The following is a 15,772-nucleotide window of genomic DNA, read 5'->3' on the forward strand; positions in this document are numbered from 1 at the left end:
TTCACTAAAAATTAATTATATCCTTATACAGAATTCGAATGATGTTAACGTTTGTTTCTTTAGAAAATAGACTCATAGAAGATTCTAAGAATATAAAATATAACCCTTAATTATTTGTTTACAATTTTTAATGAGTTTTCAAAATCAGAAGAGGGGATTTTGAGATCATTTTGACCCTTTCTCACAAAAATTCAAATATCTCATAATCTAAAATTCTTTTGCATACACCGTTTCTTCTATGTAAAAATAGACTCAATATAATTTCATATTTTATTCATCCTCTAACTCGATTTCCAAAATTTTTGGTGAATTTACAAAGTTGGACTATAGCTACTATCCAAAATAGTTTTAGTACAAAAATGATGATAAATAAGCTCATCACACCTTCACCAATCATTTCCACAATCATGGTATAAATACATATTTATAAAACATAAGCATGGACCCATAATCACAAGGTCATCACAAAATAATTCTCATAAACATGACTTACTTATTTACTTTGTTACAAAGATGCATCATAACCCATGTACATACCTGTACCGATCCTTACCATTTCATACATACACGTAATGCCGTTGCATCTTCAATGTCTCGTACACTAAGTGCCATACTCAATATCCCGCACACCAAGTGCCATTATTAATATTTTGCACACTAAGTGCCATATACATATATAGCTGAAGCTATCTCCAATCGTACATCAAATGCCACATTTAACCGAAGCTATTTCGAACCGCACACTAAGTGCCATTTTTGTTTTAGCCGATATGTCGTTAAACATAAAAATAGTCACGTATATACAATTTATATAATATCGAAGCATTAAAAGCATAAATTTAACAATGCTTATTACATAGAAACTTACCTCTGAAACGACGGAACATATCAATTAGTTCGGTATTTTGTTTTTCCCCCGTTCTAGATCCTATTCTCGATTATCTCAATCTATATAATATCAAATTTTAATTATTTAATCAACATTTCATTCAATTTAACACAATTTACACATTTTGGCAAAATTATATTTTTGCCCCTATTATTTCACATTTTTTCAATTTAGTCCTTATCACTTAAAATCACAATTTCATCAAATTAAACATAAACCCAAGCTAGCTGAATTTTCCATATATTACTATCAGCCCATATTTTCAATTTATTTCACATTTTAACCACTAAATTTCCACCTTATATAATTTGGTCCAAAATTGACATTTTTACTCAAAATCACTTTATAAAATTTGTTAATCTAACAACAATGATTTATTTTCCATCATCAACACTCAAAAACATCAAGCTATCATCAATGGCAACTAAAAAATTCATCAACAAATTTAGAAATTAGGGTACGGGCTAGCTAGAACACGAAGCAACGATCACAAAAACATAAAAATCATCAAAAATTAAGCCCAAAACACTTACAAATTCAGCCATGAAGATGCCGAACCCTAAAAAAAGCCATGGCTGTTTCTTTTCTCTATATTCAGTGGAAGATGAAGAAATATAACATGGTTTTGGCTTTTATTTTATTTATTATTAACTTTAATTACCTATTTACCTTTTTACCCTTTAAAAATATTACTAAATACACCAAATGCCACTCACTAACCTCCACTATCCCATAAATGGGCTATTTACCACATAAGGTCCATAGCCATTTAATACTTTTAACTTATAGAATTCAACTTTTATGCTTTACGTGATTTAGTCCTTTTTACCGAATTAACCACTCAAACGGTAAAATTTCTTCACAAAATTTTCACACGAACATTATATCATACTGTAAACCTTATTAAAATAATAAAATAAATATTTTTGACTTCAAATTTGTGGTCCCAAAACCACTGTTTCGATCTGACCCAAAAACGGGCTGTTACACGGGGATCTTCGGGAAACATCATCACACTATCGATCATCTTATTGGTAATTTTGGAGCTTTGTATGTATGGTATATGGCATGTATAGGCTAGTGTCATCTTGGTATGTTTTGAGTTGTGATTATAGCCATGAGATTTGGCTTGTAAATGTTGGAATATGGCCATTTAAGTTGGCTTCAATTATATGTTTAATAAATGATATATGTGATGTATATAATGTCCTAAGTGTTGGCTTGTTTGGAATGGTTGTATGGATGCTCTTTTGGATAGTTATGTGTTGTGGTATTATTGCTTGGAATTTGGTATATTTTGGTATGATTTGAGAATGATGAATTGATAAGTTTGAAATGCATGATTTGGTTGATAAAAAGGTTAGAAAATTCATTTAAGAGTTATGTGAGATTGATGATTGTGGTATATTGATTTGGTATGTTTTGAATATGGAATTTAGTAGTTGAATTGATTGATGATAGATGGTATGATATGTGTGTGAAATGGCATGTTTTGGCTGCCTATATATGTGTTGAACTGATACCATTTGATGACTAGGTGTGTATGAGATGAGGGTGGCAAATTAGCTTCGCAAATGACCTATTTTTGTCCACATGGGCAGAGACATGGGCGTATGTCTCAGCCGTGTATGACACACGGTCATGCTGCACGGTCGTGTGTCCCCTGGGGTACCCTTTCGAATTAAGTCAGTATACCCTACAGTTTTGACATGGCCTAGACAAAAAGGCGTGTCTACTGGTCGTGTATGGCACACGGGCTGGCACATGAGCGTGTGGTCAGCCGTGTAACCCAAGTCATTAACCTCCCCAGTTTTCCCAAACTATGGAACACTAGTGTGTCCTCAGCCATGTGGTGCAAGTCAGTATGTATGCCTTATTTTCACACGGCCTGTGACACGGGCGTGTATGATAATCGTGTAAGGCACACAGCCTGTTCACACGGGCGTGTGACCCTTAAATGTTTGAAAATTTTCTAAGTTTTCCAAAGTTTGCAAATGTTATCAGCTTAGTCCTGAACCACTTCTAAGCATGATTTAAAGTCTCGTAGTGCCTTACAAAAGACATTGTGAATGTTTTTGAATGGATATTGAGTATGAATGTATAAATGTATATGAATGAGGTGTGTTATTCGGTAATGCCTAGTAACTCTATTCTGACGACGGATACGGGTTAGGGGTATTATAGTTAATTGGTATCAAAGCTATGGTTTAGTCGATTCTAGGACTAACGTAGCGTGTGAGAGTCTAGCTATACATGCCATATATATAAACTGCGATAGTTTGATGATTCCTGACAGTTAAAATTTGTTTTTATATAGCAAATGGATCCCGATCGACCCGTAGCTGACGATGTTGAAAGTAATGCACCCGCTCCCACTCAAGAGGCAGTGGAGTCTGATTCTAGACTTGTAACAAGTAGGCAAGGGGGAGAGGCTAAGCAAGCCTTCTTCCAAATGACGAGTGAGTGGTTCACGGAGTTCGTTCGAATGAATTTGGCTGCTCAACAACCTCTACCCCCACCTATTCCTCAACAAGTCCCAATTGTACCTCTGGTAATAGATCCGATTTGATTGAGCAAGCCACCTGTTGATAGGATTTGTAAACACGGGGTTGAAGAGTTTTGGGCTACAGTTGATGAAGATCCGGAGAGAGATGAGTTTTGGCTCGAGAATACGATTAAAGTATTCGAGGAATTGTCCTGTACTCCAGAAGAATGTATCAAATGTGTAGTATCTTTACTTAGAGATAATGCATATCATTGGTGGAAAATGTTGACATCAGTGGTTCCTAGAGAATGGGTTACTTGGGAATTCTTTCAGACTGAGTTTCAGAAAAAGTACATAAGTCAAAGATTTCTCGATTAGAAAGAGTTTCTAGAATTGAAACAAGGCCAAATGACTGTCACTGAGTACGAAAGAGAATTCATACGATTAAGCAAGTATGCCTGGGAATATGTGTTTACTGAGGAGATTACGTGCAAATAATTTGTTAATGGGTTAAATAAAGATATAAAGCTGTTAATTGGGATACTTGAATTGAAGGAATTTGTTGTACTGGTTGAGAGGGCTTGTAAAGCTGAGGATCTCAGCAAAGAAAAGAGAAAAGCTAATTTTGAAGCAAGAGATTCGAGAAAGAGATCAACTAGTAAATCTTATCAGTCTACATTGAAGAAATTTAGGGACTCATTTAATCGTTCCAATGCATCTGTGGGACATTCAGACAGGAATCGTGAAAAGTAACTTGTAAGTTCCAAAGCCCAAACTACATCTATTGCAAGTGTTGACAGTGTGAGACCTACCCAACCTAAATATAAATATTATGGAAAATGGCATCCCGGTGATTGTAGATTGAATGATAGGGTTTGTTTTAAAGTGGATCATTGGATCATTTTATCCGTGATTGTCCAGAGTTGGCTGAACAAGATACAGTACAGAATACGAGGCCGAGTGACACTGCAGCTAGAGGTAGACTACCCAGAAACATAGGAAATGTGAGGGGTGGTAGAGGTGTGACACGAGACACTGCTGCGAGATCTGATACTAGAGCACCTGCATGAGCCTACACTATTCATGCTCGCGAAAAAACATCATCTTAAGATGTTATCACCGGTATTTTTACTCTCTATGATACTAAAGTTATTGCATTAATAGATCCAGGATCAACTCATTCATATATATGTGTGAATTTAGTATCTAGTAAGACTTTATATGTAGAGTCTACTGAATTTGTGATTAGTGTATCGAACCCCTTAGGCAAGTGTCTTAGTTGATAAAGTGTGCAACAAATGTTCATTGATGATTCAGGATGATTGCTCTCTGGCTGATTTGATGTTGTTGCCATTTGACGAATTTGATATAATTCTGGGTATGGATTAGCTAGCGTTGCAAGATGCTATTATGAACTGCAAATGAAGGACAATTGATCTAAGATGTTAGAATAATAAGATGATACGAATTGAGTCAGATAATTTGAATGGCTTGCCAGCGGTGATTTCATCGATGTTAGCTTAGAAATTTGTGAGAAAGGGTTGCAAATCTTATTTTGCTTATGTGCTTGATACAAAAGTGACTGAAAAGAAGATCGAATTAGTACCAGCTGTGTGTGAGTATCCAAATGTGTTTTCTGAAAAGTTACCGGGTTTACCACTGATTCGAGAGGTTGAGTTTGGCATTGAGTTAATGCTGGGTACAATACTGATATCGATAGCTCCGTACAGAATGGTTCTAACAGAATTAAAAGAATTGAAAGCTCAATTGCAAGAACTGACTGATAGAGGATTTGCAAGACCGAGTTTCTCACCTTGGGGTGCTCTTGTGTTATTTGTGAAAAAGAAAGATGGCACGAAGAGAATGTGCATTAACTACAGATAGCTGAATAAAGTGATAATCAAGAACAAATATCATCTACCGTGGATTGATGATCTGTTTCATCAATTAAAAGGGGCTACAGTGTTTTCAAAGATAGATTTGAGATCGGTTTATTATCAGTTACGAGTTAGAGACTTTGATGTGCCAAAGACTGCATTCAGAACGAGGTATGGTCACTATGAATTTTTAGTTATACCTTTTGGACTAACGAATTCACCTGCTATCTTTATGGACTTAATGAACTAGATTTTCAGACCGTATCTAGATTGATTTGTTGTTGTGTTCATAGATGATATTTTGATATATTCATGAGATGAAATTGAGCATGCCGAGCATTTGAGAATTGTATTGCAGACTTTGCATGATAAACTATTATATGCAAATTTTAGTAAATGTGAATTCTAGTTACGTGAGGTTGGTTTTCTGGGGCATATTGTGTTAGCATCGGGTATTCGAGTTGATTTGAGCAAGATTTCTGCAATAATGGATTGGAAGCCTCCGAAAAATGTATCCGAAGTCTGCAGTTTTCTGGGACTAGCTGGCTATTATAGACAATTTGTGAAAGGCTTTTTGATGATTGCGACTCTATTGACAAGACTGATTTAAAAAGATGTAAAGTTTGAATGGTCCGAGAAATGTCAGAAAAGTTTTGATCAGCTGAAAGATCTTTTGACTGAAGCTCCAGTGTTAGTATAGCCAGAATCGGGTAAAGAGTTTGTGATCTATAGTGATGCATCGTTGAATGGTCTGGGCTGTGTTTTGATGCAAGAAAGCAAATTCATAACTTATGCCTCGAGAGAGTTGAAGCCGCATAAAAATAATTACCCAACACACGATTTAGATTTAGCAGCCATTGTGTTTGCATTAAAGATTTGGCGCCATTATTTTTTTTGTGAGAAATGCCATGTTTATTCAGATCATAAAAGTTTGAGATTCATCGTTGAATGGTCTGGGCTGTGTTTTGATGCAAGAAAGCAAATTCATAACTTATGCCTCGAGAGAGTTGAAGCCGCATAAAAATAATTACCCAACACACGATTTAGATTTAGCAGCCATTGTGTTTGCATTAAAGATTTGGCGCCATTATTTTTTTTGTGAGAAATGCCATGTTTATTCAGATCATAAAAGTTTGAAATATCTGATGACTCAGAAAGATTTGAATTTGAGACAACGGAGATGGCTAGAATTGTTAAAAATATTACGAGTTAGTGATTGATTATCATTCGGGAAAAGTAAATGTTATTGCTGATGCATTAAGTTGAAAATTTTTGTCTGCTCTATGTGCAATGAATACTCAGTTGGCTCTATCTGATGATGGATCGATTATAGTTGAGTTGAAAATGAGAACATTTTTTGTACAACAGATCTATGAAGCTTAGAAAATTGATAATGAAATGTTAGCTAAAAGAGCTCAATGTGATTCGAACCCTGATTTAGAATTTCAAGTTGATTTCGATGATTGTTTAAGATTCAGAGGCCAAATATGTGTTTCGAGAAATTCAAAGTTGATTCAGATGATTTTGAACGAAGCACATAGTAGTCATTTTTCTGTTCATCCAGGAAGTACGAAAATGTATAACGATTTGAAACAGCTCTATTGGTGGCATGGTATGGAACATGACATTTCAGAGTTTGTTTCTAAATGTTTGATTTGTCAGCAAGTAAAAGCTGAGTATCAGGTGTCATCCGGTTTATCGCAGCCAGTTATGATTCCCGAGTGAAAATAGGATAGAGTAAGTATGGATTTTATTTCAAGTTTGCCCCTATCTCTAAGTAAGAAAGATACAATCTAGGTTATTGTTGATTGATTGACAAAATTAGCTCGTTTCATTCCTGTGCATACATATTATTTGCTTGACAAGCTTGCTAAGTTTTATATCTCCGAGATTGTGAGATTACACGGGGTACCTATTTTTATTATTTCGGATAGAGATCTGAGGTTCACATCGAGGTTTTGGAAGAAATTGCAAAATACACTGGGTATAAAACTACATTTTAGTACTGCATTTCACCCGCAGACGGATGGTCAATCCAAGTGAGTTATACATATACTCTTAGATATGTTGAGATGTTGTATTCTTGAGTTTGAAGGTACGTGGGAAAGATATTTGTCGTTGATTGAATTTGCGTATAACAATAGCTTTCAATCGAGTATAAAGATGGCACCATAAGAAGCTTTATATGGTCGTAAATGTAGAAAACAGTCGTACTGAACTGAGCTTAGCGAGAATAAGATCCACAGGGTTGATCTGATTAGAGAGACTGAAGAAAAGGTGAAAGTAATTCAAGATAGTCTAAAAGCAACATCAGATTGTTAGAAATCATATGCAGACTTGAAACGGAAAGAAATTGAGTTTCAGATCGAGGATAGAGTGTTTTTAAAAGTATCTTCGTGGAAAAAAATACTTTGATTTGGTCGTAAAGGCAAATTGAATCCGAGATTCATCATCCCGTATGAGATTATTAAGCGAATTGGACCACTGGCTTATCGGCTAGCATTTTCGTTTGAGCTAGAAAAGATTCATAATGTATTTCATGTATCGATGCTTTGACGATATCAATATGATCTTTCGCATGTTATTTCCCCGGCTGAAGTTGAAATTTAATCAGATTTATCATATAGTGAAGAACCGATCCAAATTCCAGCTCATGAGATCAAAGAGTTGAGAAATAAACGAATAGCATTAGTGAAAGTATTATGGCATTGACACGGGGCTGAAGAAGCTACGTGGGAACCTGAAGATGCTATGAGAAAGCAATATCCAAACCTATTCACTAGTAAGATTTTGGGGGATGAAAATCCCTAAGGGGGAGAGTTGTAACAGCCCGGTTTTAACTAAATTAGAACAGTAGTTTTAGAACCACAAATTTGAGGTCGTAAAGTTATTTTAATATTATTTTCAATGTTTACAGAATGTGAATATATATGTGTGAAATTTCGTGAGTTAATTTTACTGTTTAATAACTCAATTTGAGAAAAAGGACTTAATTGTGTAAAATGGAAAAGTAGCATGCTATAAGTTAAAAGTGTTTAATTGCTATGGCTTACTAAATGAAAGGTCCTTATGTTGTAATTAGACCATTTATAGTGGAGATGGACACTAATGGCCTTATATTTGATGTTTTAAATGTTTAATAATCAAGGGTAAAATGGTAAAATATGTTTTTAAGTTATAATAAATAAAAGAAAAACAATTTTAAGCCTAAATTATCATCATCCTTAGCTAAATATTAAGGACAGAAAGAGGTTTTGAGCTTTCATCCATTCAACCATGGTTAAGCTTGATTAAGGTACAGTTTTAGCTCGATTTTTGATGATTTTTATGTATTTGTGATTGTTGCTTTGAGTACTAGCTAGTTCATGCCTTAATTTTTGAAAGTGTTGATGATTTTGAAAGTTTTCGTTGATGAATTTATGCGTTTTTGAATATCTGATGATGAAATATGAAAGCTTGGTGTTTGATATACATGTTTTGAAAAGTGATTTTGAGTAAAAATGTCAATTAGGGATTAAATTGAGAAAATGTGAAATGTTGTGGTTAAAAGTGTGAAATAAATGAAAATATAGGTTGTTATGAAGCTATAGAGAATTTGGCTAAGCATGGGCCATATTGAATTTTGTGAATTTTGTGTATTTATGAAATAGGGACTAAATTGTAAAAATGTGAAACTTTAGGGGCTAAAGTACAAAAATGCCCAAATATGTGTTTGTGGACTAGATTGAATGTTTTTATGAATAAAAGAGTTAATTTTGAATGTATATAGAGCAAGAACGAAAGAAATCGGATTTAGATCAGGGGAAGTTGAAAGTTATTGAATAGTCGATCCCGCCTTTTATTACGAGTACGAGGTAAGTTTATATACAAATGAATGCCTTTAAATTGAATTATATGTGTATATTTATCATTGAAAGGTTATAAATGTTGAATGAAAAATTACGAGCAAGAATCGACAGAGTTACGATATCCGAAAATCCTATACGAACCTTAGGAATAGTATAGGATACGAATGTCATGACGTTAGGTTATCGAGATGTGTTTACATGTAAGACCATGTCTGGTACATTGGCATTGTATTGTGATTATGTGTAAGATCATGTCTGGGACATTGGCATCGTTAATCGATTTTGTGTAAGACCCTGTCCGGGACAGTGGCATCGAGATGTGATAACATGTAAGACTATATCCAGGATATGACATTGTACGAGCTATATGTGATTTCCATGTATCCTTAATGATTTCGAGCTGTTCAATGGGCAAATTCAAGTCGAGAAAGAATCTATGAATGAGCTAAGTGACTCAGGTACGTACGAAATTCGTACGAGTGTTTAAAAGGGAAAGTAATTGATGAACTCGATTAAGACATTGAATATACGTTCAATGAGAAAGGTTTGTGAATTTGAATGTGATTAACTATGTTTAGCATATTTGAATTGATATGCAAATGTTTATGTGATGACTTTATTTGTATATGGCTTACTAAGCTTTTAAAGCTTACTTTGTGTGTTCTTTCCCTATTTTATAGATTAGCGAAGCTAGCTCAGACTCAAAGATTGCCGGGAAACATCATCATACTATTGATCATCTCGTTGGTACTTTTGGAGCTTTGTATATATGGTATATGGCATGTATAGGCTAGTGTCATCTTAGTATGTTTTGAGTTGTGATTATAGCCATGAGATTTGGCTTGTAAATGTTGGATTATGGCCATTTAAGTTGGCTTGAATTATATGTTTGATAAATGATATATGTGATGTATATAATGTCCTAAGTGCTGGCTTGTTTGGAATGGTTGTATGGATGCTCTTTTGGATAGTTATGTGTTGTGGTATTATTGCTTGAAATTTGGTATATTTTGATATGATTTGAGAATGATGTATTGATAAGTTTGAGAAGCATGATTTGGTTGATAAAAAGGTGAGAAAATTAATTTAAGAGTTATATGAGATTGATGATTGTGGCATATTGATTTGGTATGTTTTGAATATGGAATTTAGTAGTTGAATTGCTTGATGATAGATAGTATGATATGTGTGAAATGACATGTTTTGGTTGCCTATATATGTGTTGAATTGATACCATTTGATGACTAGGTGTGTATGAGATGAGGGTGGCAAATTGGCTTTGCAAATGGCCTATTTTTGTCCACATGGGCAGAGACACGGGCGGTGTCTCAGCCGTGTGAGACACACGGTCATGCTGCACGGCCGTGTATCTCCTGGGGTACCCTTTCGAATTCAGTCAGTATACCTTACAATTTTGGCACGGCCTAGAGACATAGGCGTGTCTACTGGCTTTGTATGGCACACGGGCTGGTACATGGGCGTGTGGTCGGCCGTGTGACCCAAGTCAGTAACCTCCCCAATTTTCCCACAACCATGGCACACTAGCGTGTCCTTGGCCTTTTGGTTCAAGTCAGTATGTATTCCCTGTTTTTACAAGACCTGTGACACGGGCGTGTCTGATAACCGTGTGAGGTACACGACCTGTTCACACGGGCGTGTGACCCTTAAATGTTTGAAAATTTTCTAAGTTTTCCAAAGTTTGCAAATGTTATCGGTTTAGTCTCGAACCACTTCTAAGCATGATTTAAGGTCTCGTAGAGCCTTACAAGGGACATTGTGAATGTTTTTGAATGGATCTTGAGTATGAATTCATAAATGTATGTGAATAAGGTGTGTTATTCGGTAATGCCTAGTAATCCTATTCCGGCGACGGATATGGGTTAGGAGTATTACACCGTCAGCGCCATTTTGTCCGGTGGTGCCATCGCGGGTGCGACACCCTTACGGAAACTTGATTTGGTTTGATTGTTGTTCATTCGGTCTGGGCCAGTGACAACCCGGCCGGTCCAATCCAACCACAGGTTGGACTATCGCCCCAGTTGCACATATTAGGCCCGGTTCAACTAGTGTTTGGATCTCGATCTTGGTTCTGGGTTCACAGGCCTAATTTTCGATCTTAGATCCAATTTTCAAATTCAGTTATCCATTGGACCAATTTTTTTCCTTGAAAATTAATTTCCAAAAAATATTATATTCATTTTAATTAATTTGATTAATTTAATTTTAGTTGATCAAAATGATTTTTCCTACAAATCAAATAGATTTTTCAAATTAATTTTTCAGGAAAATTCTTTAATCAAATTCTCTAGTTGAAAAATTCTCACAACCGCCTAATTTAATTCCACATCGAATAGATCGACTCAATAAATTATTTCCAAAGTCATAGAATTTTCTTCTAATTCAAATACAATTTGCTCGAGCTTTTGTTGAGCTAGCAGAGGGACCAATCGGACATATACAATTATACTCGAGAAATTGCAATTATGTCTAGAAGCATCGTTTTGAGAATTTGAATTTACCTAATCATGGAGTTAGTCCATAAAAAGTACCATGATTGAAAACTCCTTATTGAATATTGGCCATGTTCGCATGTGCGCATAAAACAAATTATTTTATAAAAAATTTTAAAAGTGCGACTTTATTGTAAACGTACAGGTCAGTTGTAATATTTACAGTGTTACAATGGAAAATCAAAGTATTCCAAGGATTGAACCCAAAGGAAATGGCGATCGAGTGATAAATAGTGTACACTATAGGGTTGAAGCGACTATTAATACAATTTTGTAGTATGACAAATCATAAAAAGAAAATTTTCAAGAAAATTAGATAGCTAATATAGGGACTAAATTGCAAAGAGTACAAAACTAAGAAATTAAACAAATAAATGACTAACAATGGTTGGTTAATTTTGATGCAGTTCACCAGTCCTTGAATGTAGGACTTAAATCACTTAAATTACTAAGTGACTTCATTTTATCTTTCAATCTAAACTTTACCAACTTAGATGAATTAATCTGATTTATCTCTCGATCTCACCGGTTAATCCAGGACTAACGAATGGGTGCAGAACAGGATTACCTCTAAGCTCACTTGCTTAGGTATTCCCTTAGGTTCATTGAACTTGGTGATTGTTCTACAACTCCTAAAAGTTCCTCGAGTACCGCTTTACTTTGAGGCTTAAAGTTATCTATGTAGCTTTCTTTAAGGAAAGTAGCATGAGTAGAAACTTTAATCGTATTATCTTTCAAATTGTAGAATAATGCACCCTTTGTTCCTTTCAAATATCCTTAAAACATGAATAATTCTGTCTGTGCATCCAACTTCTTTGCATCCTTATCCAGAATGTGTGTTGGACAACTCCATATTCTAAAATTATTTAAAGAAGGTTTCTTTCCATGCCACAATTCATAAGTTGTCTTAGAAGTAGACTTGGCTGACACATCATTCAGAATATAGCAAGTTGTTTGTATCACATATCCCAAAAGGAAGTAGGGAGTTGTGAATAGCTTAACATTGAACAAACTATGTTAAGTGATGTTTTGTTTCTTCTCTCAATTACACCATTTTGTAGTGGAGTGCTTGACTCAGTCAACTAGGATAAAATCTCATTCCCTATGAGGTATCATAAGAACTCGTTGGGCAAGTATTCTCCAACTCAGTCAAACCGAAGATTCTTTATGGACAAACCTATTTGCTTTTCTGTTTCCGCACGAAACTCTCAGAATTTATCAAAGGTTTCACTTTTTTTGTGCATTTCATAGATGAAAGTCACTTAATAATTTTAATCTCCTCGAACACTGATGCTTATGGGACCACATAGATCAATGTGCACAAGTTCTAAAGGTTGGTTGGCCCTTGTACCTTTTGCACTGAAATGCCTCTTAGTCATTTTACTTTCCAAGCAAGATTCACATTGTGGAAGAATAACTTTCTTAAGCATACTTAAGGGACCATTTTTCACGAGTCTAATGATTCTTTCTTGGTTAATATGACCAAGTCTTAAGTGTCATAGGTATCTGTAAACACGGAAATATGCACGGAAATATGTAGACTTTTTCATACCTTTTTAAACATAAATCTGTGCAGTTTCAATATAATTCTTGTCGAAAAATATATAATAATTATAAAATAATTAAATTGCACTTAAAATATTAAAATATTTAATTTTAATTAATTTTATAATAAATTTTGATTTATTTTTGGTAGATTTGCACAAAGGGCAAAAAACGGCTCGTCAGACACTACTAGAAGTACAAAACCGAGAAGTGATTTTGACGCATCGAGGCGAATTAATTTCTCAGCCTAAGACAGTCCAAATTATGAATATGAATCCATAATAAAATTAATTTTAATTTTAATCCAATTTATTTTGGGTTAAATAATTATTATTAATTAAATTATGAAAAGAGGCCCAATTGTGCTTAACCGAGAGACTGATCTAATTAAGCAATTGGGCGGCCCAAAACCATCCCACATTCTGACCCAATCAGCTTATTTAGCTGATTATTTGGCTTGCAAAACAGCCCTTGGAGTCTCCTTGAATTTGAATTCAAACCCCTCCACTTATAAAGCTTTTGCCCCTAGCCAAATTTAGCAAGTTTGAAACCTTCAAACTTGCCACTTGTGTGGCCGACCATGGGGAGAGCCTATGACTACTGAGTTTTGGTATTTTTAGCTGCCTACTCAACCTATAAACACTCCCTTTGCTGCCCATTTAATTAATATGGATTAAATTTAATTCATGTTAGGTTGATTGCATTCCGTCTACTTAAGTTATTAAAATTATGTTTATGTTGTTATAGGTCTAGGTAAATTGTTTGATTAAGTAAATCATGATTAAGTTATTCTTGCATTATAATTGTAAGGTAACTAATGAATTAATTATTAAATCATGTTGAAATTGTAATTAATTGACACAATACTTAATCAGTGCATGATTAATCTTCTAAGGTAGCTGAGGGTTAATTTATCGATAGTATTAGACGATACATTAGCCTTGCATAACTTGTAGGATTATTGTGATTAAACTGTTTCAATATAGAAATATATTTTTACCTCACTCAATCTTTTATGTGCTTATGAATATTGATTAATTGTTTGAATTGACATTGGAAAATGTTCAAGAGATTAGTTAATTTAATAAGTACATATGAGCAGTAGTTAGCAAATTACGAAGTTGCCATGAATTTATTTGTAACAACATGAACATGAGTTTAGTAATTCTAAGTTAAGAAATTTAATTAATTTAGCACAAGTATGTCATCTTGATTAAAATCATCTTTTGAAATCGTGCATTGGAACTTTTATTTTTATTTATTTTATTTTACTTTTTTAAATTTTAGTTTTAAACCACTCCCTTAAAATCAAAACATTTTTAATCACCAAATTGTTTTTAATTGCATTTCATAAATATTTTCTTTGCACAGTCCCTATGGGTACGATAACTCGACATTTACTTGTCACTTTATTACTTGTTGCAATTGTGTACACTTGTTTCCATCGTTCCAAGTTTTTGTCGCCGTTGCCGAGGACTGTTTTAAAAGTCATTATTTGTGAATTTGTTAACTTTGCATTTTGGTTTATTTTTCTATTCAATTTTAACTTAGTTAATTTTTTCTATGTTGTTTCAGATGTTTATGAATATTAATCGAATTATAGATTTACTCCCCGTAGACCCTGAAAATTGAAAGAACTTTTCGATAATGAAGAAGACAAGCAGTTTAGAGAAGGACCAAATAGATGAACTACGAAAATCTGAATTAAGGAAACAGAGCAAGCCCTACTCAAAATCCTATCCTTATTGTTGATGATAGGGATAGAGATCTAAGACAGTATGCCATGCCAGTATTTTATGATTTTAATCTGTGTATTAAGAGACCTAGAATCGAGGCACAACAATTGGAGCTGAAGTCAATCATGTTTCAGATGCTTCATATAGTAGGCCAATTCAGTGGAATGCCTACCGGAGATCCTCACCTTCACTTAAGACTATTTATGGAGGTAAGAGATTCTTTCAAGTTAGCCAGAGTACCCAAAGATGCACTTTGATTAAAGCTGTTCCTATATTCACTAAGGGACAGAGCTCGAGCTTGGTTGAACTCATTGCCACCACATTCCATTACCACATGGAAGGAGTTAGCAGAAAAATCCTCATGAAGTATTTCCCGCCTACCAAGAATGCTAAGTTGAGGAATAAGATCACTACTTTCCAAAAAAGTGGATGGTGAGTCCTTGTATGAGGCATGAGAAAGGTACAAAGAATTATTATGGAAGTGCCCTCATCATGGAATCCCATACTGCATTCAACTTGAGACATTCTATAATGGTCTCAATTGTCACACGAGAATAGTAGCGGACGCTTTTGCTAACGGTGCTCTCCTTTCTAAGTCTTATAATGAGGCTTATGAAATCATTGAGAGGATTGCCAGCAACAATTATCAATGGCCAACCAATCGAATAGTGTCAGGAAGATGAGTCGTTAGACTCACTTCACTCGCATCTCATGTATCTTCAATATCCTCAATGATTAAAAATTTTACCACTAATGGGTTTAATAGTTTTGCAGTTCAGCCACCTAATCAATTTGAAATGTAGCCTGTGTTTATTGTGGGGAAGGACATTTATTTGAAGAATGTCCATCAAACCCAGAATCTGTGTATTACATGGGTAATCA

The 15,772-nt window shown here is 34.6% G+C and overlaps 1 non-coding gene across 1 annotated transcript; it reads right to left on the reverse strand.

The window, feature by feature from the left end:
• Positions 1-15,281: 15,281 nt before the first annotated feature.
• Positions 15,282-15,389, reverse strand: LOC121208077 (small nucleolar RNA R71). The gene has a single exon (XR_005903087.1). It is a non-coding gene; the product is annotated as a small nucleolar RNA R71 (small nucleolar RNA).
• Between the last annotated feature and the right edge of the window lie 383 nt (positions 15,390-15,772).

The sequence above is a fragment of the Gossypium hirsutum genome, chromosome A01, assembly GCF_007990345.1.
Source record: "Gossypium hirsutum isolate 1008001.06 chromosome A01, Gossypium_hirsutum_v2.1, whole genome shotgun sequence".
Classification (NCBI taxonomy): Eukaryota; Viridiplantae; Streptophyta; class Magnoliopsida; order Malvales; family Malvaceae; genus Gossypium; species Gossypium hirsutum.